The 25,347-nt window shown below is 36.3% G+C and overlaps 1 protein-coding gene across 6 annotated transcripts in view; it reads right to left on the minus strand.

Moving 5' to 3' along the window:
• The window catches only part of LOC129750921 (uncharacterized), a 296,065-nt gene extending 278,781 nt beyond the window's left edge, over nt 1–17,284 (minus strand). For 2 of the 6 annotated variants that reach the window (XM_055746123.1, XM_055746116.1), the window contains exon 1: nt 15,763–17,045. The gene's annotated coding sequence lies outside the window, so the exon portion shown is untranslated. The other 4 variants (XM_055746118.1, XM_055746119.1, XM_055746120.1 and 1 more) reach the window with 4 other exon arrangements.
• Between the last annotated feature and the right edge of the window lie 8,063 nt (nt 17,285–25,347).

Genomic DNA, 25,347 nt, shown 5'->3' on the forward strand with positions numbered 1-25,347 from the left:
ACAATTTGAAATTGAGAATTGAGAATTGAATGTTGAAAGCTGAGAATAAGAATTGAGAATAAAGAATTTAGAGTTGAGAATTGAGAATTGAGAATTAAGAATTGAGAATTGAGAATTGAGAATTGACAGTTGAGAGTTGAGAAATAAGCACAGGTTTAGCGCAACATAGTCTTGAGAATGGACATTTATTTGATTTTGAAAACACCAAAACTTTGGAAAGAGTCGCTGGATACAACGCCAGGATAATAACCGAAACGTTTTATATTAAGTTAAGAGGCGACGATAATGTAGTCAATAGACAAAGGGATTCATTGAATTTTAAAACTGCTTACGACCCTGTCATTGCTAAATTAACACAGACACTGACAAACAAATTTAAACGAAAAACAAAACAAACTGTCCAAAATCAAAGTAGTTTAGACGATGGCCAGTAATTTGTAAGTTCCAATTAAAAGTTAAAATTCAGATTGAATGTTTAAAGAAAAATATAATTTCAGTGTCCACTGAAGAGGAGCGAAAGCCAGAGTAGCTCGAAACGTCAACTGGTAAAAATTGGTTTTTTATATTAAAACTCGCCGAAAAAGGTCGATAAAATCCAAGAGGGATTGAGAAATGAGAATTAAGAATTGAGAATGGAGAATTGAAAATTGAGAATTGAGAATTAAAAACTGAGAATACAGAATACATAATTGAGAATTGAGAATTGAAAATTGAGAATTGAGAATTGAGAATTGAGAATTGAGAATTGAGAATTGAGAATTGAGAATTGAGAATTGAGAATTGAGAATTGAGAATTGAGAATTGAGAATTGAGAATTGAGAATTGAGAATTGAGAATTGAGAATTGAGAATTGAGAATTGAGAATTGAGAATTGAGAATTGAGAATTGAGAATTGAGAATTGAGAATTGAGAATTGAGAATTGAGAATTGAGAAATGAGAATTGAGAATTGAGAATTGAGAATTGAGAATTGAGATTTGAGAATTGAGAATTGAGAATTGAGAATTGAGATTTGAGAATTGAGAATTGAGAATTGAGAATTGAGAATTGACAGTTGAGAATTGAGAATTGAGAACTGAGAATTGAGAATTGAGAATTGAGAATTGAGAATTGAGAATTGAGAATTGAGAATTGAGAATTGAGAATTGAGAATTGAGAATTGAGAATTGAGAATTGAGAAATGAGAATTTAGAAATGTGAAATGAGAAATGAGGGATGACCCAGCAAACATTAATGAAGGTATAACACAGGAACAACAGAATTATTCAAACAAATATACCAGATGAAAAAATTGTATTAAACTTACCAAAATAGCATATACCTACAAAATTGGAGGCGATATATCTACAATGACAAGATTCCAACGATTCGATTTTCCCACAAAAAGCAAAATAAACGAAAAAAAATTTCCCCGACCGAGAATTGAACTCCAGTCCTCCGAGTTGGCTGTCCGATACCTTACCACGATGCCAACTCATCAACTGTTATGATCCACGCTATAGCTCTATGGGTGAGATTATCTTTTTATGAGAGGAGACCGGAAAGAGTATTAATTGAAGGACCGCCCATTTATCGTAAATCAGTTCACTCAAATCGTAAATGTTGAATTAGCATATTCTCAATGTTTTTGAGACATATTTACGAATTGACTAAACTGCTATCCGATTCATTTTTTTTAGGCAAAGCTTGTCGTAAATGAATGATGGAAAATCAATCAATACCAACTTGTTTACGATGGGTAATAAAAATGTCCTAATATTCGATTTGGATTATCATTTCTATTACGGTTTCATGTTAGCTGGGGAGGGATGAGAAATGAGAAATGTGAAATTAGAAATTAGAGATGAGAAATGAGAAATTAGAAATGAGAATTGAGAATTAAGGGTTAAAACATAAGAATTTGGAGCTTAAAATTTTGATTTGATGATTGAGAATTGTGAATTGAGAATAGAGAATTGAGAAATGAGAATTCAGAAATGGGAATTGAGAATTGAAAATTTACGAATTGAAATTTTTTTAGAATTGACAATTGAGAATTGAGAATAGATAAATGAGAATTGAGAATTGGGAATTGAGAATTGAGAATTGAGAATTGAGAATTGAGAATTGAGAATTGAGAATTGAGAATTGACAATTGACAATTGAGAATTGAGAATTGAGAATTGAGAATTAAGAATTGAGAATGTAGAATTGAGAATTGAGAATTGAGAATTGAGGATTGAGAATTGGGAATCGAGAATTGTGAATTGAGAATTGAGAATTGAGAATTGAGAATTGAGAATTGAGAATTGAGAATTGAGAATTGAGAATTGAGAATTGAGAATTGAGAATTGAGAATTGAGAGTTGAGAATTGAGAATTGAGAATTGAGAATTCACAAATCCAATTAAAACCATTCCCGATGGGGAGAAAATAACTTACAATTGCATCGACGAGACTCATCCACTTTCTTGACCACCGGCAAACTCATGTGCGACCCGCGAAGTTTTCTTGGAATTGAATTAAGTTTCTCGATTTAGTTCTCTCGATTCTTGAAAGGATTTTTTTTCTTCTGAAAACGATTCCAACCTATTTCTGAGTCCTAAAAGGCCTTCAATAATTTGGACTTTTTGAAACGAATGATTGCAATAACGGTAATAATAATCCATAAACTTGGCATAAGGGGCATAACAGCGATTAGCCCGCATTAGGGGAAAAAAGTTATTAACCAATATTAATCGGTGTTTTTTGAGTGCGGCCGCCGAAAAATAGGTTGCTCAGCCCTGTTCTAGACCAGATACATTTTACACTGTCAGCTGCAGAAAAGACCCTTTGCAATTGATACTCGAACGAAAGGATGATGATACTTGTTACTTCTCAGAAACAACAACATTGTGGGCAAAAATTTCATACCCAATCGACTGTTGATAATCGAATGGTGGAAAACTATTCTGGACGCTTTTCGGTCGGCTGGGCTTCCCCGACCGATTCGTTCGACTGTTTCGATTTTAGAAATGGACCAAAATCGGAAATCACAGCAGCGTAAACCATCAATGTCCATAACCGGGGCGAGTTCGATTGATGTTTGTGGTAATGTGATGGACCAGATTAAGAGATGATGGCATTTATTGATAACGTTTCTAGATATGCATATGTTCATCACTTGGAGTTGTCAGAAAATCTTATTGTCTATAAGCTGTGCTATAAGTTTGAACCACGAAATTGTTACAATGTTTTTTTTTTTCAATGTCATTAAATTACTATAAATAATTTTAATTTGTCTTTCGAATGTAAAAGATATTTCAAGTTTTTCTTCTTCCATACCAATGAGTATACCAGTAAAAAATTCAATGCATTCCACTATACGTTCGCTTTCCATCAGTTAATAGAGTAGTTTGACTAATACGACATATGGCTTGCTCGAAAATAAAGTTGCCTGGTTTTAATAGCGTTATTAGCAAGTGAGACAAATTTTTATCGTCATGTTTTCGATCTAGGCAAAGAACGCTGTTCACCGAACAAGCTAGAATAATAATTGCGCGATCGTCTCAGCTATTTCAATCCACTTTCAAATCTCTTAAACTTTACGAGCTCGGCAATTAAAATCGCTGAGCACAAGATAGTTAAGTATTTTGTGTCACCTACCAAATGAGGATTCCAATGTCCGCGATCAGAACAAATTATTCAATTTGCCAATACAAACAAAAAAATTTTAATTTACTCATATCAATATTATTTAGCAATTCGGCAAAAATCATGCATGAGTTTTAATTCAAAACGAAACCTTTTGAGGCCCCAGGGTTTGAGAAATTCAAAAATAATCCCAAATCTATTCAGTCTAATGTCCGAAATTAACCAAAAAAAAAAACACTGTCTGTTTAATTTGAATTTACTTTCAATTACAAATCTCTCTTGATAAAGCCGTGAAGGGAAACGTGTAACGATGTTACATATCCTTCTGTTTATTAACTCTACCTAATAGCAATGCCATACACGTTCCCGGTCTCTGAAAATAACCCAGCCGAGAGATTTCAGTGTATCTTGACATCGAGAGTGCGATCGAGGTTGGGGTCGCCAACGAATGACGAAACCAAAGAAGCAGGAAATAAAACGGAGCTAACGATAGTCCTCGGGTCGTCATTGTAATCAAGAGATTGAGATTTCCTCACTTGGAAGGTCTCGACCATTTGCTCTTTGACCACTAGACGAGTGACATCGAGGCTCGGCAGTTTACACAAAAAGTTAAAACGTATTGCGGAAGTGTAGAACTGATTGTGAGTTTTAACTAAAGTAAAATTCAGGACGTTACATTTACTATAAGTTTTTGTATTAATTAGTACAGGCAAAAAGACCTACGTAGTTGACCAGTGAGAAAAAATTGCAAAAACGAGTGTGAAACGAGAAAGTATTTATCAGGTAATTTCATAACCTCGAAATATCACTATTTGTAATTGTTTATTGTTTATTGTTTATTGATTAAAAACATCAACGGATCACATGTTGATCCTAATGACTACACTATAACTAACAAATTAAAATTAATATCAACATAAAACTACACAATACTAGATACACTTAAAATTTTTCTTCGGAATACGTTCCTTGAGACATCGAAGTCGAAATGTTCGGAAAACCGATTAAAAGTTTTTAGAATGCCGATGAAAGCGCTGTTAGCACCGTAATTGTTCAGGCGAATAGGTACGTAGAGCTGCAGGTTCTGGTTTCGTAATCCTCGTGGTCGTACGCTGAGAGGTATGGCCTCCAACAGTTCGGGGCAGTCGATTCTAGATGTTAGAAGGTCCGCTACAACTAGAGCACGTGTAGCATTTCGGCGTACTTGAAGCGTATCTAAGCCTATGAGACGGCAGCGGTTTTCGTAGCTTGGTAAACGAAACGGATCTTGCCAGTTTAGGTGTCGTAGAGCGTACCGCAAGAAACGCCGCTGAATAGCCTCGATTCTTTCAGCTCCATTCTGGTAGAAAGGGCACCAAACAGCTGAAGCGTACTCGAGAATAGAACGAACTATGCAACAATAAAGACTTTTCAGGCAATATACGTCTTTGAAATCTTTGGCCATACGAAACAAGAATCCAAGGCTTCGAGAAGCTTTGTCAACAACATAGTTCGTATGAGTCTTGAACTCCAGCCGTCGGTCAAGAATAACGCCCAGATCGTTGATATGGTCCACGCGGATGATGGTTTGGTCTCCGAGGATGTACTCTGCATGAAGAGGATGTCGCTTACGGGTAAACGATATTACCGAGCATTTACTGCGGTTCAAGGGCAAGCAATTGATATCGCACCAGTGAGCAAAAGCGGTGAATTGCTGTTGAAGGAAGTTAATGTCGTCTTGGCCGTTTATGGTGTGAAAAAGTTTCAGGTCATCGGCATATGCGAGCTTTGTGCCACCGAGGAGCGAGAGTACATCATTAAAATAGATCACGAAAATGATCGGTCCCAAATGACTTCCTTGAGGCACTCCTGAAGAGGCAACGAACTGCCTGGAAAAGAATTCACCAGTACGAACGGATAGCTTTCGTCCCATTAAGTAACTCCGGAACCAATCCAGTAGAGAACCACAGAAGCCTAAACGTTCGAGCTTTGCGATTGCAATATCGTGGTTCACCTTATCGAACGCAGCAGAGAGATCTGTGTAAATGGCGTCTGTTTGAGTTCTCTTGGCAAAGCTGTCCTGCACGAACGATGTAAAACTCAGTAGGTTTGTAGTTGTGGATCGTTTAGGCATGAACCCGTGCTGATCGTTGGAGAAGTGATGCTTGCAAAATGAGAAAATTGGATCCAAAACAACCAGTTCAAACAGTTTGGCGATCGCGCATAAAGCGGAGATTCCGCGGTAGTTGCTCACATCTCTCTTATCTCCCTTTTTGTGGACAGGAAACATGTGAGCTTCTTTCCACAATGATGGAAAGATTCCGCAGTCCAGCGATGATTGAAAGATGTGCCTTATAGGTGTCAGCAGAGATGGCATAAAACGCTTCAAAAAAGTAGCTGGTATACCGTCCGGGCCCGTAGAAGATGAATTTTTTAGCTTAGCTGTCGCTTTTAGGATGGCTGCATCGTCGACCAGAATACCATTCAAAGATGACCCTAGGGGTGATATATTTCCGACAGCCCTGGCCAGTTGCTCCATGGAAATTTCCCCAGTGGTGAAGATTCCAGAAAATTTCTCGGCAAAAAGTTCACAAATTTCTGGATCAGAATTCGCTGTGTCGCTGTCAAGGAACATGTGAGACGGAAGTTCTGGTTCGTTCCGTTGATTTTTTACGTGTTTCCAAAAAGATTTCGGACTGGTCTTAAAATTCCTTTGTAACCGGTTTAGATAATTTAAGTAGCTACACTTACTGACTTTTTTATAAGCAGAGTTTAGTTTGCGGTATTCTCCCTTAGTGTAAGGGGATTTGTGCTTGTTGTAGTTTCGGAGTGCACGTTTCTTGGCCGTCTTCAGTCGCCGCAGTTCTTTAGTGACCCAGGGAGCCCGTAGATTTGTAGCCAACCTACGTTTCGGAACATGGCGATCAATGATGTAGTTGAGAATGTTCGAAAATGTCTCAGCAGCTGCGTTTGGATCAGAAGGATCGAGCTCAACTTCCCATTCGATGGACTCAAGAACGAGAGATATAGCTTCAAAATCCACGTTCTTGAAATCTTGATAGAAGGATGCCGTTTTCTTCACGGGGGCAAATATCCTTGCGGCATCGAGAGAGACCACTAAGGCTGGGTGATGTGGAACAGCTTTGACAAGGGGAGCGGGTGCTAAGACAATCGTCGGAATCCTTAAGCCTTCGTTAACGAAACAGAGGTCGAGCATACGTCCATTTTCATTCTCGATATCATTTATCTGACGTAAAGTCGCTGTACTAAGGGCGTCTAAGTATACGCTAGAAGATGCCGAGAACGAAGAACGCATAGGATCTGGAAACAGAAAGCCACTTCGAGAGGAGCACCACTTTAGGCCGGGCATGTTGAAGTCGCCAATGACGAGTATGTCATCCTCAGGAGAACAAAAAGAGCTGACTTTAGACAGGCAACGCGAAAAGGACTCTGCTAAAACCAGGTCGCCAGAACGATCAGGTGGCACGTACACTACGCATAGATAGAGTTTCCGATTACCGAGATCAATGCGGGTCCAAAGAAGCTCCAGATCGTCCCAGGAAACGTCTTCGATAAGCAAAGCCGGGAGTGTAGATCTAATGGCAAGTAACACTCCACCACCAGTAGATTTTTTGCTGTTGAGGGGGCTACGATCGCAACGAAACACAGTATAATCTGGGCCAACAATCTGACTGGAGAGGGTACGGTCATTAAGCCATGTTTCGGTAAAGGCAATGATATCGTAGCAGGAGCACGAAGTAGCAAGCAGATAATCGATCACGCAGGAATTAACACCACCCGTGTTCTGGTAGAAAATGCTGATAGAGTAGTCCGATTCAGATGCAGTACCGGAACGAAGATCGCTGGAAAGGCAGATTTCATCACGCGGAGAAGAACTGTCTATGATATCATACTTGCCTGATAGCGCAAGCTGGAGAACCCCTTCGCCACAGACGAACTCAGGGCCGGGATTGAAAATACAATCATATTGATTCTTTGTGACTTCTTCGAAGATTGCCCTTTGAGAAGGGTACGCTCGCCGGATCGCCAAAGAAACGGCTCGAGTGTGCACCCCTCGGTCAACATATCGTGGTCGTGCAACATCGTGACCACCCTACGATACATAAGTTGAGTGTTACCGGGACTCAACATCATTGGGCCGTGCGACGTTCCCGGGCAAGCGGTGACGCTTTATTCACCAAAACACCGTATAGTTTAATCGACGGTAGCCGATACAAGAACCGACACGTGGAGGTGTTGGGTCACGTTGGGACTCGACGATCGGATAGGCCAACGCCAAGCTCCGACGCATATTCCGTCGGGACGTCCATTAAGAATACACCATACTACGAGCAGGAGCTCAAGCGCGTGCAAGCATATGTATGCGATAAGGTTAGATAGGATTAAGAACTCATTTGTACTACTAATCCCGAATGAAGAATCCAAATTACACCCGCCAAACATCTAAAAGGATTAAGCTCTTATAGTGGTCATTTCAAAACCGAGATTTTCCTTGATTTGTATTTCGCGTATCGTTTAGTATAGGCTCTAGCGAGGAAAACCTTCAAAAGACACCTCGCTACCCTGATTGATTTTGTCTTTGCTTTTGGATTGTCGTTAGTTTTGGGTTTGTTTCCGTTTCGACTTGAATGCTATTTTCGGTATCAAGACTCGCCCTGAGATCACTTAGCTGGGTACGGGTTTTCTAAAGGGACAAGTTGCGACACCACGGTGCTTTCGAGTACCTGGCGCGTACATGAAGTGGTGGTTCGTTTAAGGAATTGCCGCTTACTACCTTCCCCCCCCCCCCCCCCTGTTACAAACGTTAAACGCGCATGAAGCTTATTTTATATTCCATTGTTGCTTAATCATGAACAAGTTGAGGGGTTTCTAGACCGCACGAAACTCGATGTTGCCACCCATTTCATAATTGGAAGAGTTTTAATCCATTTGGTCGCGAAATTCCGTAATGTTGTGATGGTTTCTGATCAAACCTGATGTCTTGAATCAGACGCATGCCGAAGTGGACGCGTTACAGGTTTTTGGTCTGAGACAAAGAGCGCGTATAAGGTGACTGTGCGGTGGACAAGTTAGCAAGCATACACAATACACATACTGCATAGATTGCGTTGACCGTGTGTGACACGTACGAATACATCATGCCGTTAGCTAATTATTTCACGTCAGCATCGCTCCTCCGATCGTGTGTCAGCAGTTGATCAATTCAGTCGTGTATACGCGGTATGTTATTCGTCTCGTAATTCGGGTGATTTCTCGTAGATAATTAGCTAATGTACAGTGACCATTTTCCCTTTCATGGCGACCGTCAGAATTGTGATCAAGTTTTTTTTATCAATAATAATCGTTTTAACATCGTTGTGCCATCTACGAACTCCATCATCGGTACCTGGCAGATTGAATTCGGCAACGTATCCCGTACAACTATGTCCTATGTTTACTCTATGGTCATCTAGAGCTACGATCTGTTTCCTCGAATACCGTATGCTCGGTTTTAACTTGAAAAAAAAAGTTCTATAGTTTGAACCTAAAACCCATCAACAATTTTCTGGGATGCTAATTATTTATCAACTCTATTGAAAGGACATTTCGAACATGCAGAAAAGCCTGATTTCTCGAGAACGAAAATTCGAATCTTCAACTCAAACGTCAAATCCGCATTATTGTTTTGTTTGTTTGTTTATTGTTTATTGCTTAATCCATCGGACCAGAGGTCCTAATGGATGTGATGGGAAAAGCACAAGGCACAAAAACCCATCAGTGGAGATAGCATAGACGATACAACAGAATGTAAAAATTAACACTACTGATTTACAAAATAAAAGCTATACTAAGATCTAACATCAAAACAGAATACAAAACAAAAATTAACTTAGCACTCGTTAAATTAAAATCGAATTCACTACATACATTGTTGAACACTGCACACATGGAATGAATAGGCTCATTCTGACCGTAGAGTGTTCGATGAAATCCTAGCCGGAGAAATTTTCGCGCTCACAGTTGTCTAGGAACCACGTTGAAGTCGACTCTCGCAAGAATGTTTGGCGCATCGATGTCACCGAGCAGCAATTTTCCAACAAACGCCGCCTTCAAGTATTCACGTCGGTAAGCGAGGGTATCCAGATCCAACCAGGAGCATCGCTGTGAATACGTAGATGATTCTTCCGGGACTGGCCAGGGGAAAATTCGGAGTGCTGAGCGAGTAAACTTGGATTGTACGGATTCGATTCTACTGACCCAGGTGTCATGGCTAGGCCACCAGACGACTGCTGCAGATTCCAGGTGCGAGCGAACTAATGCACAATATAGAGATCGTAGACACTGTGGATTTGTGAATTCCCAAGTGGATCGAATAAATCCCAAAGTCCTATTCGCTTTGGCTACGATGTAATTCAGTTGATTTTGAAATATTATTTTGGAATCCAACAGTACACCTAGAGCCTTCCCAACGGAAACTCGTTCAAGAGTGGAATCTTGGAGAGTGTAATTCCAAGTCAGCGGATTCTTTTTCCGAGTAAAACTGATAACCGTGACTGCGGGTATTTCCGCGCACCTGCGATTTTTGTTTTTAAAGGCTGTGTAAAAACTTAAAATGAATGATTCAAAAGGTCACAAACCCATCATTCGTTAGGATTTTTTATGTACTTTAAGGAAAAAATATCGTAGTTGACGAAATACACGAACAAAATTTGGAAAATGCATCTGAAAAATGTGTTTCGTGCACATAATTCCGTGCATTCTCTCTTGCATGTTTTTAATTCCGTGCACTTTTGCACCTAATTCCGTGCACTCTGAACTTTGTTATTTATCTACAGTTTGTGTTGATTAAATTAATGCGATGACTTTCAAGCTACAATAAACCTGGTAATAAATCTGGTTACACCCCAGCCCCTCCCTATGAAATACTTTCGTAATTAGCGAAGCAAAATATAGTAAACAAAGTATTGCGGAATCAACTTTGCATTAACGCTTTGCAACACCAGGAAGTGACGTTTCAACCGAAGAGATCTGGCGTTTTTATTTTTTCTTGGGCTGTGTAAAGCATAAAATGCAGTAGGTATTTGACAACATTGTGCGTAAGTTCAATGTCTACACGATAGCACTAAATTATGTTGGATATAAATAATATTTCGCATAGAAAAAACATTTTTTCTGGAAAATGCACGGAATTATGTGCTGCACGGAATTACCCGCAGTCACGGTACATTGCATTTCGCCACACTGACCGTTAAGCAATTCGAATTACACCACTCCAGCAATTTACTCAACATTTGCTGCAATTCCAAACAGTCACTGTAGCTTTCAATTTTCCGATAAATTTTCAAGTCATCAGTACACAACATTCTGCACCCGGATGGAAGAGCGTATGTTACATCTTTGTAATAAGTGCAGAAAAGAAGAGGTCCGATGTTGCTGCCTTGTGGTACTCCTGAGTTATTCTGGAACACATAAGGCTAAGCATTTCCTGGCCGAACAGTGAGAGAACGATTTGTCAAAAACGATTCAAACCAAAGAATCCTTCTCCGAGTCCGAGATGTTGCAGTTTTGCTAAGAGCAAACGATAGTCAATGCGGTCAAAGGCGGCCTTTATATCAGTATCACTGTGTCAACCTGACCCCCTTTTTCCCCTAGTGCGAAGGCAGAATGAAGTGAACTCCAATAAGTTCGTGTTCGTCGAACGTCCCGGATAAAATCCGTGTTGATCAATAGAGATATAAGGTAAAGGTTTCCTAAATGGGCCTATCGGGTTAAATGACCCTACGGCTGTTTGATGAAATGGATGACTATACAGCTTATCTGACCAATGCATTTTGAGGGTTATACGCTTAGAACATAAGGCATGAAAGAATTTTATGAATTTACAAACTCAAACAATTTTAAAAAATCATACAAGGTTTTGATACATTTTGATGTAATATTTCGACTTTTCAAAATTATTCGTAAAGATGCTTAAAACCAAAAACTAGGTTGGTTTTTGTTTCTAACTTAAATAAACTAAATAAATTAAACATATTTCAGCTTTTGTGGAGGTTTAATAATGATTACATAGAGGAATAATAGAGTGTTTTTTGTATGCCCCCATCATGTTTGTAAAATGCCTCCATCCTAAAATAACAGGTTAAATAGAATAAATAAATGATTTTTATCATTGAACCTTCAAATCGAAGCTCTGAATAACATCTTAAGAGAGAATTGAAGATCTAAAAACTGATTTGATAAAGTTTTTCTCATGGATGAACTGCCTCCATAGTATGGCAACCCTAACTTTTGTTTTATTCCATAAAATTATAATATACATAGATTTTTATAAAACTTCAGCTTTGTCGTACGGAAATTATTACTTTCTAGCAGTTTCAATGAAATTCTACGGAAATATTGCCCAAAAAACATAAATTTTGTTCAAAACATAAATAGGCGCATTTAGCCCGCACGGTTTGAGGTTCCGCATTTTAGACAACACTTACAATAAAATCGTTTTCTTGGAAACAGAAGAAAATTTTAACATAAAAATTACCCCAATGTATAGAAAACAGATGCCTGCACACGTGTATATTGTTTTTGTACACATATTCGATGTGATATTTGATTAAATCAGTGTTCTGCTTAATAGGCGCATATAGCCCGCTCCTCCCCTACGACTTAGCTGCATAAAAGAGTCTCTGTGATATCAGAATTTCTAGAACCTTCGAACAAGCACAGAGAGAAGTACCCAGCAAACATGAAATGGTAATAGAAATGATGATCCAAATCAAATATTGAGACATTTTCAATTACGATCGTAAACACCTTAGTATTGAGTGATTTTCGACATTTACGACAAGCTTGGCCCAAAAAAAGTTGAATCGGATAGCAGTTTAGTCAACTCGTAAATATGCTCCAAAAAGTTGAGAATATGCTAATTCGACATAAACGATTTGAGTGATCTGATTTACGATAAATGGGTGGTTCTTCAATTGAAACTGTATTCGGTATCTCCCTTTCTTCCTCTGACCGGTTCGTAGAAAGCAAATCCCACCTATAGAGCTAAAACGTGGATGATATCAACTGATGTGTTGGCATCGTGGTAAGATATCGGACGGCGGACTCGGAGGACTGGAGTTCAAATCTCGATCGGGGATTTTTTTGTTTCATTTTAAATCAAATTATTTAGAATCGTATATTTTGTTTTTTTTTTTGGGATATCGAATCATTTTAATCTTGTAATTGTAGATATATCGCCTCCACTTATGTAGCTATATGCTATTTTGGTAAGTTTAAAACAACTTTTTCATCTGATATATTAATTTGAATAATTTCGTTGTTCCTGCGATATACCTTATTAAATGTTTAATGGTTAATTCTCCTTTAGTTAGTTATGTCGTGCTTATTATTTTTCTTATGAACTGGGAACATAAACGACTTCCTCCAAGAATTTGGAAATTTACCGGTGCGAATAGACAGGTTGAAGATAACTGAGAGTGGCATCCACAAAGCGTCTACACAATTTTTTAAAGTATTGGCCGGAATTCCATCAGGTCCCACAGTCGATGGCGGTTTTAGCTTAGATATAGCTGTTTTAACTTCTTCCTCCGAGAAAATAATTCCTGTAAGATTCAGCATTTTGTTTGGAACGTACCGAAAGACTCCTGCGATTTTAGTGGACGTGGCGTTCGAAGTACTGAATACACTGGCGAAATGTTCAGCGAAAAGATTACATGTCTGTTCCAAATAAGTCGATCTATACTCGCCCAGAAACATCTCTGATGGGAACCCGGTTTCCTTTCGCTTTTCGTTAACTAAGGACCAAAAATGCTTCGGATTGTGCTTTAACATATTTTGCATGCGCTCAACGTGTTGTGAGTACCGGAATCGATTGTAGTGTTTGTAATCGTTACTTGCAATGTTGAACCTACGTTTATTGACCGGATTTCTAGCGCGCGACAACTGTCTCATTGCGGCAGCTCTTCTACGTTTCAGCATGCGCAAATTATTGTAAGGGTACAAAACTAGGTACACATATGAAGTGACGACGCGAAAATTGCAAGTATTTGAAAATCGCTGCTTGCGGAGTATCATATTTGCGCTAAGTGGCCTGGAAATGGATTTCTCCGTAGATCTACGGATTTTAAGCATTTCTACGGAGCTACGGATCGATGCCCGAAATCTACGGATTTCCAGCGTTAAAAAGGTGGCATCAAGTGAAAACGCTGGCTCCGGATTCGAGCATCAATTTCTCGTCCTATTATCCGGGAGTTCCCGGGAGATGTAGGGAATTCCGAACACGGAATTCCCGGGAATGAACACTCTACCCCTGATAGCCAGCAGTGGACATCTTTTGTTTTTGCCATATGCGTCGGAGGTTCGGCGCCAGACCCTTAAGCTAGCAATCATTTTTGTAGGTACCTATTTCTCAACAACTTTCTAATACGATTCATATACGTCATTGAATGTGTGACCTGTTGTAATTATGTGATCTATCAACGCTGTGTTATCTTTCTCTCTATTTTTTTGTGTTTTCTATGGCATCGTTAAATGTTTTGGCTTTCTTACAGAAAGGCATAGCGAACGGTCAGTTGGGGCTATCATTAACTAAGGGTCCAAGACCCCTTTTTATATATATTCCATTCCATTCCATTCCATTATATTGGATTTGTATGTTCCATTGAAACGTTCTTACCACCCTTTCTCATAGGAGAGTGTAAATAGAATTGTATCTAGATGTGTTGAATCAAGGGAAAATGTGGATCACTCATTCTTGAAGGTGTTTTTCAAATAATCAGAAAATAATTATTTCTAATCGATAATGACTATTTTTGACCAAATCAAGGATTTGATTTTGCATTAAATACATATTTTGGATAACATAAAATGGATTCGAAGATTTGTTTATACAAGGCAACAAAATTCAATTTTTTTTCCGAGGATTTAAGAGCATTCTTTGAACAATTTGAGGGCGCTGATTCCTGATATTGAATTAGCTTTTTTAAAGAAATTAATTATTTTTTATAGATAATTTTTAAAAATAGAAAAACTTATCATTAAATAAATGTCTGCTTTTTCTGAGAAAAACTATAGAACATTACAGAGATTTTCATTCAATGATCAGTTTTTTCGATGAATAGGAGGAATTTTGACTTCTTAGAAAAAAATTAAGAAGTTTTCTTTCTGTTAATTTTTCCCATCTTCGCGAATGAATGAATATTTTAACCAAATGAAATCTATGATATTCCCAAAAGCGTAAGTTAAATCCGTTTTGCAGTCTTCAACAAAGTTGTTAAATGAGTAAAAATCTTCAATATCAAATAGTTACTAAAAAATTTCTTTAACGATGTCAGAAATAGTTAAAGGTTGAAGTCTTATCTAATAAAACTTTAAAAACTGTACAATGAAATTTTTCAAATGTTTTATTTCTGACACTAGAATACCTAGATAAGATATGAATTTTTGATTCAATGAAGAATGAATAATTAATTCAAAGTTTTTTAGTTATCGAATGTTGATTTACTCAAAACTGATAAATTTTATAATTTCCATGTAACCAAAACTATAGGTGAGAAACCAAATCTGACGAATGATTTAAATTCAGGACGCAAAAGTCTCTTAACCAAGTTATAAAGACATAGGTTCCAAATGTGCTGTTCCCTTGTTTTACTTTAGAAATTGCCACCGCTAGTGGTCTACAGGGTAGCGTTCAAGTCTTCTAAGCCAACAGTCATAAGATCTAATCCCGTTCACAACAAACGTAGTACACTTTCTGTGGGTTGATGGTTTTAGCATTTGAAAGATGCTTGCTAAGTGTTTAGTTAAAGCAAGTTTCTTCGAGGAAACATCAAGTTTCATTGAGATCCGGTATGTGTCTTCCCCAAACTAAATTTAACAAGCTCATGATACCTCATACAACAAAATTTAGATATAGTCAAAAACCAATAAATTTATTTATGGAAACCAAACCAAACCAAAAGTTCTCAAAGTGCTCAACGCTCGAGCAGCTATGCTTAGAACACAATCAACTAATTTATTTTTAATGCCCTCAAATTAGGCACTAGATACATCGTTCAACCACTGCTTGACAACATCAACATGTAAATTCTATTCCAATAAGGTACAGGCAGATGGGACTCGGTATCGATTAATTGAATTTATTCTATTCAAATATCTACTCATTCACCTACCTCTGTTCTTCAATATCCATTCAAAAAAGTAGCTCCTTTTTGGTTGCGGTCGCTGTTCGCTTCGATTCGACTGTGTGGCACTTAATGTTCTTCCACTCCGCTATTGACGATTACCTAATTTGGTTGGCAAGTACTTGAGTGTTTTTTTTTTTTTTGCTTGCTATTCGTTATTTTCACGACTCCGACTGGTCCAAATAAGAGACAGAGTGATTCCACGAATATACTAACTAGGATTCAAAGCACGTTCTTACGATTAACAACGACATGAAAAACGTGATTCTCCATCCATTTTTGAGCCAGAATTGTTAGAATTCGATTTTTTTCTTTGGGTTTTTTCTTTATTTCTCTGTAACTAACCAAAGGTTGAGGATGCTGTCGAAGAAAGCAAACGTACAAGTACTATTTGAAGATTTTTCTCTTTTCACTTTCACAGGATTTACGTTTGATGGTAACAAGAACGTTGATCTCTGCTGACTGAGACGACCAGAAGAATTCTTGATTTGGCTCGTTTCCACCAACCCACCTTCAACACTTCTTGTAAGAATTCCGAAGAACGACAACCGACTATGATGACGGTGATTCAGGAAATAGTGAGCAACCCACTAGGAACCCAATAGTATCATCCACCTCATTCACAATTGTTCACCGACAATTTGAAACCACTCGGTTCACAAGTAGCGATCCTTAAAAAGCGTTTCTTCCTGATGCTGCCTTGCTGCCTTGCTGCAGTTCAAAAGCGAAAGGATTCCGGTGCTTGTCGTAAGACATATGTAAGTACAATTTTGCTTCTTCTGCTTTGAGAAATCTTCTCCAATGAGTTATAAGCTATGAGTTTTTGCTACATTGCTGCACCTGAGGCTAAAACAACTCCGATTATCCGGCCAAGAAGTTCACTTTTCAGACTTTCTTCCCCAACATCCCTCAACGAATACCTTCCTACAAAAATTTCCAACTGAAACCCTCAGCTGCGGCCGTTTTGTTTTACGAGAGCCCGGTGCTCTAAACTCTTCGTTTTAAGCCACATTCCAGCATTCGTCATTCGTTACAGCTTCAAGAACCATCACCTGTTTTTTCTTCATCTCTCATTCCTCTAATTCACCGTTCCCCACAAAATCCTAACTCGGGACAATTCCCCCCACAGGTAGCATCAAGCTTAAATATTAGCAGCATGTAAATTATGCACATTCACATTCTCCGGTGTGCTATCCTCGGCGTATATACTTATTTTGTATATACATCAGATCAAGAAAGAAGGACCCTTTCCCTAGAAGAAAAACGCCGAAAAAAAACCACCTACACACTTACACAGAACGCACAGATTCTCAGAACTTCACTGAAAAGCAGGAACGCATTAATCCACCAGGCTTCTCCATTGCCAGGGTGCCTGAGTAAGGGAAAAGTGCGGAGGGAAGGCTTTTCCAAAATTCGCGCAGCAGGAAAAAATCCCTCTTCGAAAACGCTTTTTTCCTTCCGGGGACTGGATTTTGTTCCAAACAACCGCCAGAGCTTATGCTGCAACCGACCAGACCGAAATGACTGGTCCGAGACGGTTTGCCACAATCTTTTATATCAAACAACTTTTGGTTGGTTGACTCTGTCTCCGAAAGGAATGAATAGAAGGAACCGTCACCATCGGAATCCCGCGGATTCATCCGGGGTTTACTGATGGCAGCTGAGCTTCTGTGCTCAGGTGTTGAGGTTTGGAAAATTCGGAGAGCGAGTGAGAGCGTGGACTCAACAGCTGATTGATGAATTTTCAGGGGATGTTGGGGTTGAATGTATGATCAATTTTTGTTCACTAGTAACAAAAACAAGAAAGCTCGAAAAACCTGTACGAAGATTCTTTTAATATGGCAACCGACAAAAATAATAAAATGAATACCGTTAACCGGGGGAACTTTGATCAACATGAGTTTTTTGCAGATAATCATCATTAACTAAGTAGAAAGTTTAAATATCTGAAAACGGTTTACTACGTTTGAAAGCCTATAAATGGAGTTTCAAATAAGCTAAATTTGGTTTTAATTAGGAGATGATTGATATTACTTAAAATATTATTTTGAAATCTTAAAATATCTGGTTTTTCGAAGGATCACAAACAATCATCTCTCCTCATCAAATTAAAGCATTTAGAAGCAAATGGGTTGTTTTAACTTTTTTCTTTGTTTCGGTTTAGTTTAAGTGTTATTTTTATGGTCATTTGGTGATAATTTTTGGATATTCAAAAAAAAATGGTAATTTTCCATGAGAATGCCTGTATGGAAAAATGGCTGAAACCCTATCCAATGGTTAAGTTTGAAGAAAAAAAAGAACATAGGAACAGTGGGAGGACCTAAGAAATTGCATAAAAGCAAAGTTTGATTTGTTTTTTTGAGACCAAAAAATATTGAGAAATGTTTATAATTTTTACCCCTAGATGTATGCAGCAACATTGTCATCTTTTGATTAAAAATGTTTTTGAAAAAAAAACGTTGAAAAGATTAGTTCAGTCCTAACAAAAATAACTGTTATTAATGTTTATGCCTTCTGTGCAAAATGGCACCATAACAATAATTTTGAAGATGTTGAGGTACGTATAAACCATAGTGATCAAAGTTACCCCGAAACTCGAAATCTGGTTTTGTAACAAGCATTTAGTTATTATTAATTACCACCAATGTCGTATGAATTTCCTGCAATCAATGATCTGCTTTATACTCCTCTCTTCATTTAGGGTTTTAAAACTTTAAGGTATTACGAAAAAGCAACCCCTTCCAAAATATTTAAAAATGAATGAAAATGCCAGCTCAAACCAACGTGAAAATTTCAAATCCTACCATAAAATTAAAGAAATGGTCGAAAAAGTATTTCAACTGCAACATCAAAATTATAGCAATATGAAGAAGTAAAATCTAAACCATACAAGATTTGTCGGTGCACATTCGCTGATATTCACCATCAAAAGCACGATAATATCAGCACTTGTTGACTTTGGAGTTCTCCGAAAACAAATTGGTCTTATTAGCGTTTATGTTAAAATTGACTTCAATGAAATAATAAAACGAATCATTTTAAATGTTTTAACTGAAAACGGTCATTAAAATGCGGAAACTGTTAGGAGATTTAATAAAACACGCTAATCAGATAGTCGAAATGGTATCATTCAAAATGAGCATCACGAGTTCAGTGGTTGTTGCGTATTGTGTTGTTATTTTTTTATATTTATGCGTCCAAAACGAAATTTTTGAAGATGTTTTGAAAAAATAATCATGAAAGGTTTTATGGAAGCCTATAATACGATTTAGAATTTGCAAAATAAAATTCTGATAACGTCAATTTGATGTCCCATCAACTTTAACACTTTTGATTAACAAGCAGTATGATTGTCTGTGGACATTAAGTTTTTAGAAGCCATTGAAGTTGAAAGTGTTGCATGATGCCCACTTGACTGTATAACAGAAGCAAATCACCTAGTCAACCTTGTCTAATACTACCTTCAATCTGCTAAAAAAAGTCATTAGAAAGGATTTTATAACATTAAACCGCAGTTTGAATCGGTTGGTCAGTAAGTTTTTTTTTGTTCATACAAAATTATCTATCGCGATACGTCAACACCAATATATCAGGACGAATAATTCATAAGAGTTGAAATCCTAGAACAAAAAAGATGAAAACAGACAACAAGTCCCGAAAACTTGTAGTTTGAGGGCCAGATGGCTTGCCACTTCGACCTGGTTAAAGAGGTTTGAATAGACAATCGAACAAATATCTATACAGGAATGAGCCGTTGAAAATAAAAAAATGATTAATTATGATAAACCGAAACCAATGCCAAATGCCAAACTCGACATTTTGCATAATGTAAGTTAAGATGCAATAAACTTTAATTTATTTCTATTTTTGTACCTTATTGACTCCTAGCCCAAATGATTTTAAATTTAAATAAAATATTGTTTATGGTAGTTTATGAATAAAATGATTGCATATCAACGTTTATATGTATTTCGAATATTCCAAAAATTGGACTATACATGAATTTTGCTTGAATTTCAATAATAGCAAGATCATAAACAGTAAAATTCTACAGTATAAACATGTGTTGAAATATAGGAACTGATGAAAAGTTTGTCAATCACATAATCACATATTTTTTTTCTAAACAGAATAGTTAGATGTGATAAAAAAAATAATTATAAGAACCTATTTTTTTAAAAAAAAACTTCAATGTAAAGGGTAAATAATAGAAAAAAAAATTGAATTGCATCCATTTTTTTGACTTTGCAATAATTTTTATCATATTCTTTAAGACATTGAGTAGCTACTTTAACACTTGACATGATAGAACCATCGTTGAGATATTTTACATCTTTTGAATATCATAAGGAAAAAAGGAGAGTTTGATATTAAAATTTAGTTTTTATTTTAACATCAATACACTAGTCAAAAGTGTACCCCGAACAGATCTTTTGGCCCCATTCCACCAAACAATTTATTTGCTAGGATGCAGAGGATACCTCGATCTTAAAGGACAACATTATAACGTCATCCTTTCTCTCTTTTCAAATCTATTATTTGACTATTAGGACGTGGCTGGCACCGTTATTGATGTTCAAAGAGAGAGAGAGAGAGAGCATTAGTTTCGGACATTGTGAATGTGCTGTCAATCCCAGACATCATTCTTTTGACTTTTTATTCAAACTTGTTCTACTGAGCCACTCCTGCGATTCCACTCGAAATTTGTATAATCTAAATCTTGTAACCATTCATGAGTAGTTAGATTAACCATGATTTTCAAATTCTGTGATGCATGTCGTGTTCAATGACACCAAGTTAATGTCAATCAAGCTAAGCTAAGCTAAGCTAGTAAAGATAAATCAAAACAAACGATTGAGAAATTCTGGAAAGATTTTTTGTGAATGCAATAGTGTTTTAGAATCCAATTATGTAGATGGAAAAATTATGATCATATCATCACAGAGAAGCTATATTCAACAAATTTTAAAGTTTGCTGTAGTCCACAAGAAATGCCATCATAGCTGAAAAAGGGTTCCAGATGCCATCAACTAAACATCATGTTTTTATCTGCGTCAAGCTGTGGCAATATTTGGTGGGATCAATCAATTTTTTTTTAAATATGATTTTACATTCTCAAATTGAACGTATTAATAACCCATTATCATACATGTTTAAAAAAAAATGTATAAGGCGTTTGGTAGGCTTTTGGTGAAGAACTTCACGCTGCATTACTCCCCTCAATGCTGTATTTTTTGCGGTTTACTTCTTTTTGATTAAAAAAAACTCCAGGTTGTATCGAAAAGCTACGATAACAAACTGGCTACCCATCGATAAATCCGTTCTGAGTTAAAGGGAGCATATCTGGGCGTTAATGTCGTTCAAAAAAAAAAAATCTCTTTTCACACAAACAGTCATTTTTCCTGCCTCCATTAGCCTGCTTCGAAAGTTTTTATTCTGAAGATCTTATTCCATTATTAATATTATGAATATAAATAAAGTTAACTTTTTTTTAACTACAACTCATATTAAGAATCAACTCTCAGTATCAGAAGTCAGAAACAGGTATTTGTAAAGTAAGAACTTTAGTCTCAAGAAAATTTTGTAGGGGAATGGTTTCCTAAATGGGCCTATCGGGTTAAATGACCCTACGGCTGTTTGATGAAATGGCTGACTAGACAGCTTATCTGACCAACGCATTTTGAGGGTGATATGCATAGAACATAAGGCAAGAAAGAATTTTATGAATTTACAAACTCAAAAAAATTTAAAAAATCATACAAGGTTTTGATACATTTTGATGTAATATTTCGACTATTAAAAATTATACGTAGAGAAGCCTAAAACAAAAACTAGGATGGTTTTTGTTTCTTACTCATGAACTTAAGAAATTAAACATATTTCAGCTTTTGTGGAGGTTTAATAATGATTATATAGTGGAATAACAGAGTGTTTTTGTATGCCCCCATCATGTTTGTATAATGCCTCCATCCTAAAATAACAGGTTAAATAGAATAAATAAATGATTTTTATCATTGAACCTTCAAATCTAAGCTCTGAATAGAATCTTAAGAGAGAATTGAAGATCTAAAACAGATTTGATAAAGTTTGTCTCATGGATGAACTGCCTCCATAGTATGGCAACCCTAACTTTTGTTTTATTCCATAAAATTATAATATACATAGATTTTTATAAAACTTCAGCTTTGTCGTACGGAAATTATAATTTTCTAGCAGTTTCAATGAAATTATACGAAAACGAAAATTTTGTTCAAAACATAAATAGGCGCATTTAGCCCGGTCGGTTTGAGGTTCGGCATTTTAGACAACACTTATAATAAAATCGTTTTCTTGGAAACAGAAGAAAATTTTTACATAAAAATTACTCCAATGTATAGAAAACAGATACCTGCACACGTGTATATAGTTTTTGTACACATATTCGATGTGATATTTGATTAAATCAGTGTTCTGCTTAATAGGCGCATATAGCCCGCTCCTCCCCTACCAGGATCCAAAACAAATAAAATAGAATTTTGAAGCAGATATTAGGACTTGGAAAAACCAAATGAAATTTTGATAAATATAATAATAATATAATAATATAATATAAACATTGGTTACACTCAAATGTTAGAAATGTTTCGTTTTTAATTTTGAAATCAACATCACAATTAAAATCAAACTTTGAAAAAAAGGTTAAAAAATATAATCACACGTTCCTCAAGCCTAAATCCAAGTCTCTTAAACTATTAACAGACTCTGAAAACGCGTAAATACAAGTATGAAAAAGAAAAAAAAAATTAATTCTCAACGTAAAGTGGGACTTTTCAATGCTTGTTTTGTAAAAGACGGATTATCCATTTGATTGAAAGTTATTGTGAATCAGAATTCGATGAATGGTGTTAATTTTCTAATTTAATTTGATCAGAACAGCATTCATGTTTTGAAAAGTATTATGAAATGTAAATTGAAAAGAAGATTTTAAAATTCAGAGTAGATAATCAAATGCATTTCATATAACAGATATCGAAAAACAGATTTTTGATTGAAATTTGTTGAAAATATTTGGAGCATTGAAAAATCGCAAAATGTCATACCATGAGAAGTGTTGTTTGGAGACACTGCAAAAAAAATATGTGCCATGTCTGCAAATTTGATATACGGCGAAGAACACTTCTCAAATGATTTTAGTGAAAAAAAAGAACAGTTGACTAAAACTGCTTGAAATTGCGACACATTTCATCAAAACATTCTTTGGGACATATATCTTGGGATTAATCGAAAATGGACATAAGAATGTCTGGAATCCTTTGTAAACAAGAAACCTAGTAAAACGGGAGGGCATTCATTTTTAAGTTTATCCCAGAAGATATTCGCTTCCTGCTTTTGCTGGAAATAAAAAAAAAACTTATAAATTTCCTCATTAATTTTTCCCCTAGAGGAAGGAACCAGCATTTAAAAATGTTCGAATTTAGTGACTGGTTATGGGCAAAAACTAAAAATGGCATAAACGTCACTTCGGCAGTGTTTTGTTCGAAGAATGTCACGGGAGGAAGCGCGAAAATAGATAAAGTGTTTCAAATAGAACGTTGTTTTTATCATGAAAAGAATCTAGCATCACTGCCAGATTTTCCGTCAAATTTTCAAAAAAATTAACACGCATGTTATTAATTTAAGAGTCTTCCAATATTCTGATGAACTGTTTTAAATTGAATTTTCTATTGATCGCAGGAAAAAATAATGTTGCCATAAATGTAAAGTCATCAGATTCAATTATTTTGCCGAAACTGAATCAAAATAAGGTTGAATTGCTTTTGTTTTACTTCACATTTTAATCGAGAACAAATATAAACTTACCATTAATTTTACGAATCACAATTTCAATCACGTCAAATCCATGCCTCTTTTGTTCAATTTCTCAAACCCTGGGGTCTTAAAAGCTGCGTGTTGGTTCAAAGCTCATCTATGATTTTTTTTTCAGAATTTTTAAGTTACGTTTACATGAGTAATTTGAACTTATAGATTTGTATGGGAAAATTGAATATTTTGTATTGAAAAATCAACCTCATTTTTGTTTCTTCTGTGGAAATATAAATTCTTTAAAGGAAATTTTCCGCTGAACAACCTTTTTCAAGACCGTAACTTCGTATTTAATTAGATAAAAAAGTTATTGGGTTATTTGGTTCAGAATTTTTCAAATAGTAGTTTTTTCAGGACTGTTTTACTCCACTATGTGAAATACATTTGATAGAAAAATGAAGATGATTTCAAATATCATTTTGAAGTTAATCATCTGGAAAATACGTTTTAAGTTGCAAAAAACTCTCGGTGCTATATTTTTCCAAAATCAGACATTTTGAAATTCACAATTTCCTGACAATTTACTTTCACACAGTTGAGTAAAACAGTCTGGTCAGAATCAAAGCGCTTATCGTAAAATTTAAATCTGGTTTTTTCTGACTTCTGATTTCTGAATAACTTCAAGTATTTTAACATTTATATCCATAACATCATCATCCTGATAGCATTTTTCTCTGAACGAAGTCAAAAGTCACCAAGCATTGAAATAAATATCGGAAGAGGTTAGATTTTAGGAGAAGTTGTAAAAACGAAATGTGTGTTTTTTTGAATGCATTCGTTAGATGGTTACATGTAGTCATTTCATTTTTGAAGCACTTTTAATGTATGTACTTTTATGGGTAGGAGTAGGTAGTACCTACATTTCTCAAAATCATTTTATATTCATAACGGCTTTTAGATTGTCTGATTTTATGTTCCAATGCAAAAGAAAGCATCACCTTTTTCAAACTAGACAGAAAAAGTCCCACTTACCTACGAGAAACGAACACTCTTAAAAGGATGATTTATTCAAAAAATTTCTCACATGATCCTACATAATTTATGGGGGCAAGCAACAGGCAGCTTTTACATCATAATGCTGCTGGTGAATTCAGCTTGGTAAAATGAACCTTCTCTCCAATGAAGACCACGTGCAATTGTTGCTCCGCTCACAATTGTCTCCGAAAATTCTGCTCATGCTCAGTTCATTTTGGAAGAAAATACAATTTTCTCAGCAGGTGGTTTTTCACCAAATGAATTTCTGTGTCCATCGGAAAACGTGCGTTTTAACTCCGAAGGAGGGAATCAGCAAATTCGAGGTATGTTCACTTTCTCAAACAAAAAAAAAACGACTTTTTTCACTTTTTTCCTAGAAAACTGTTGTTCTGCCATTCACATGGAGGAAGAAGGTTGCATTTTGCTCTCGTATTTTGTTTACCAAGCTGTCGTCGTTTCGACCCACACGACCAGATCTTGGGATGAAGATTTTGCTTTACCCCACATTTTATTGGACTCGGTCCGGAGAGCGTTGTTGAGCTTTGGGTAAGCAATCATCGTTGGCATTATTACCACCATTATCAAATGTGGATTACGTGTGATTCGATTCTGTTTGCTATTTTACTGTTAGATTTTTCCTTGTTTTTCACAAAGATTTTTTTCAGTTATCCTGTTTTTTCAACTTTTTTTTTACATATTTAATTAATCATCTTCCTTCTTCCTTCTTCTTTCTTCCTTCTTCCTTCTTCCTTCCTT

The sequence above is a fragment of the Uranotaenia lowii genome, chromosome 3 (assembly GCF_029784155.1).
Source record: "Uranotaenia lowii strain MFRU-FL chromosome 3, ASM2978415v1, whole genome shotgun sequence".
In the NCBI taxonomy this organism is placed as follows: Eukaryota; Metazoa; Arthropoda; class Insecta; order Diptera; family Culicidae; genus Uranotaenia; species Uranotaenia lowii.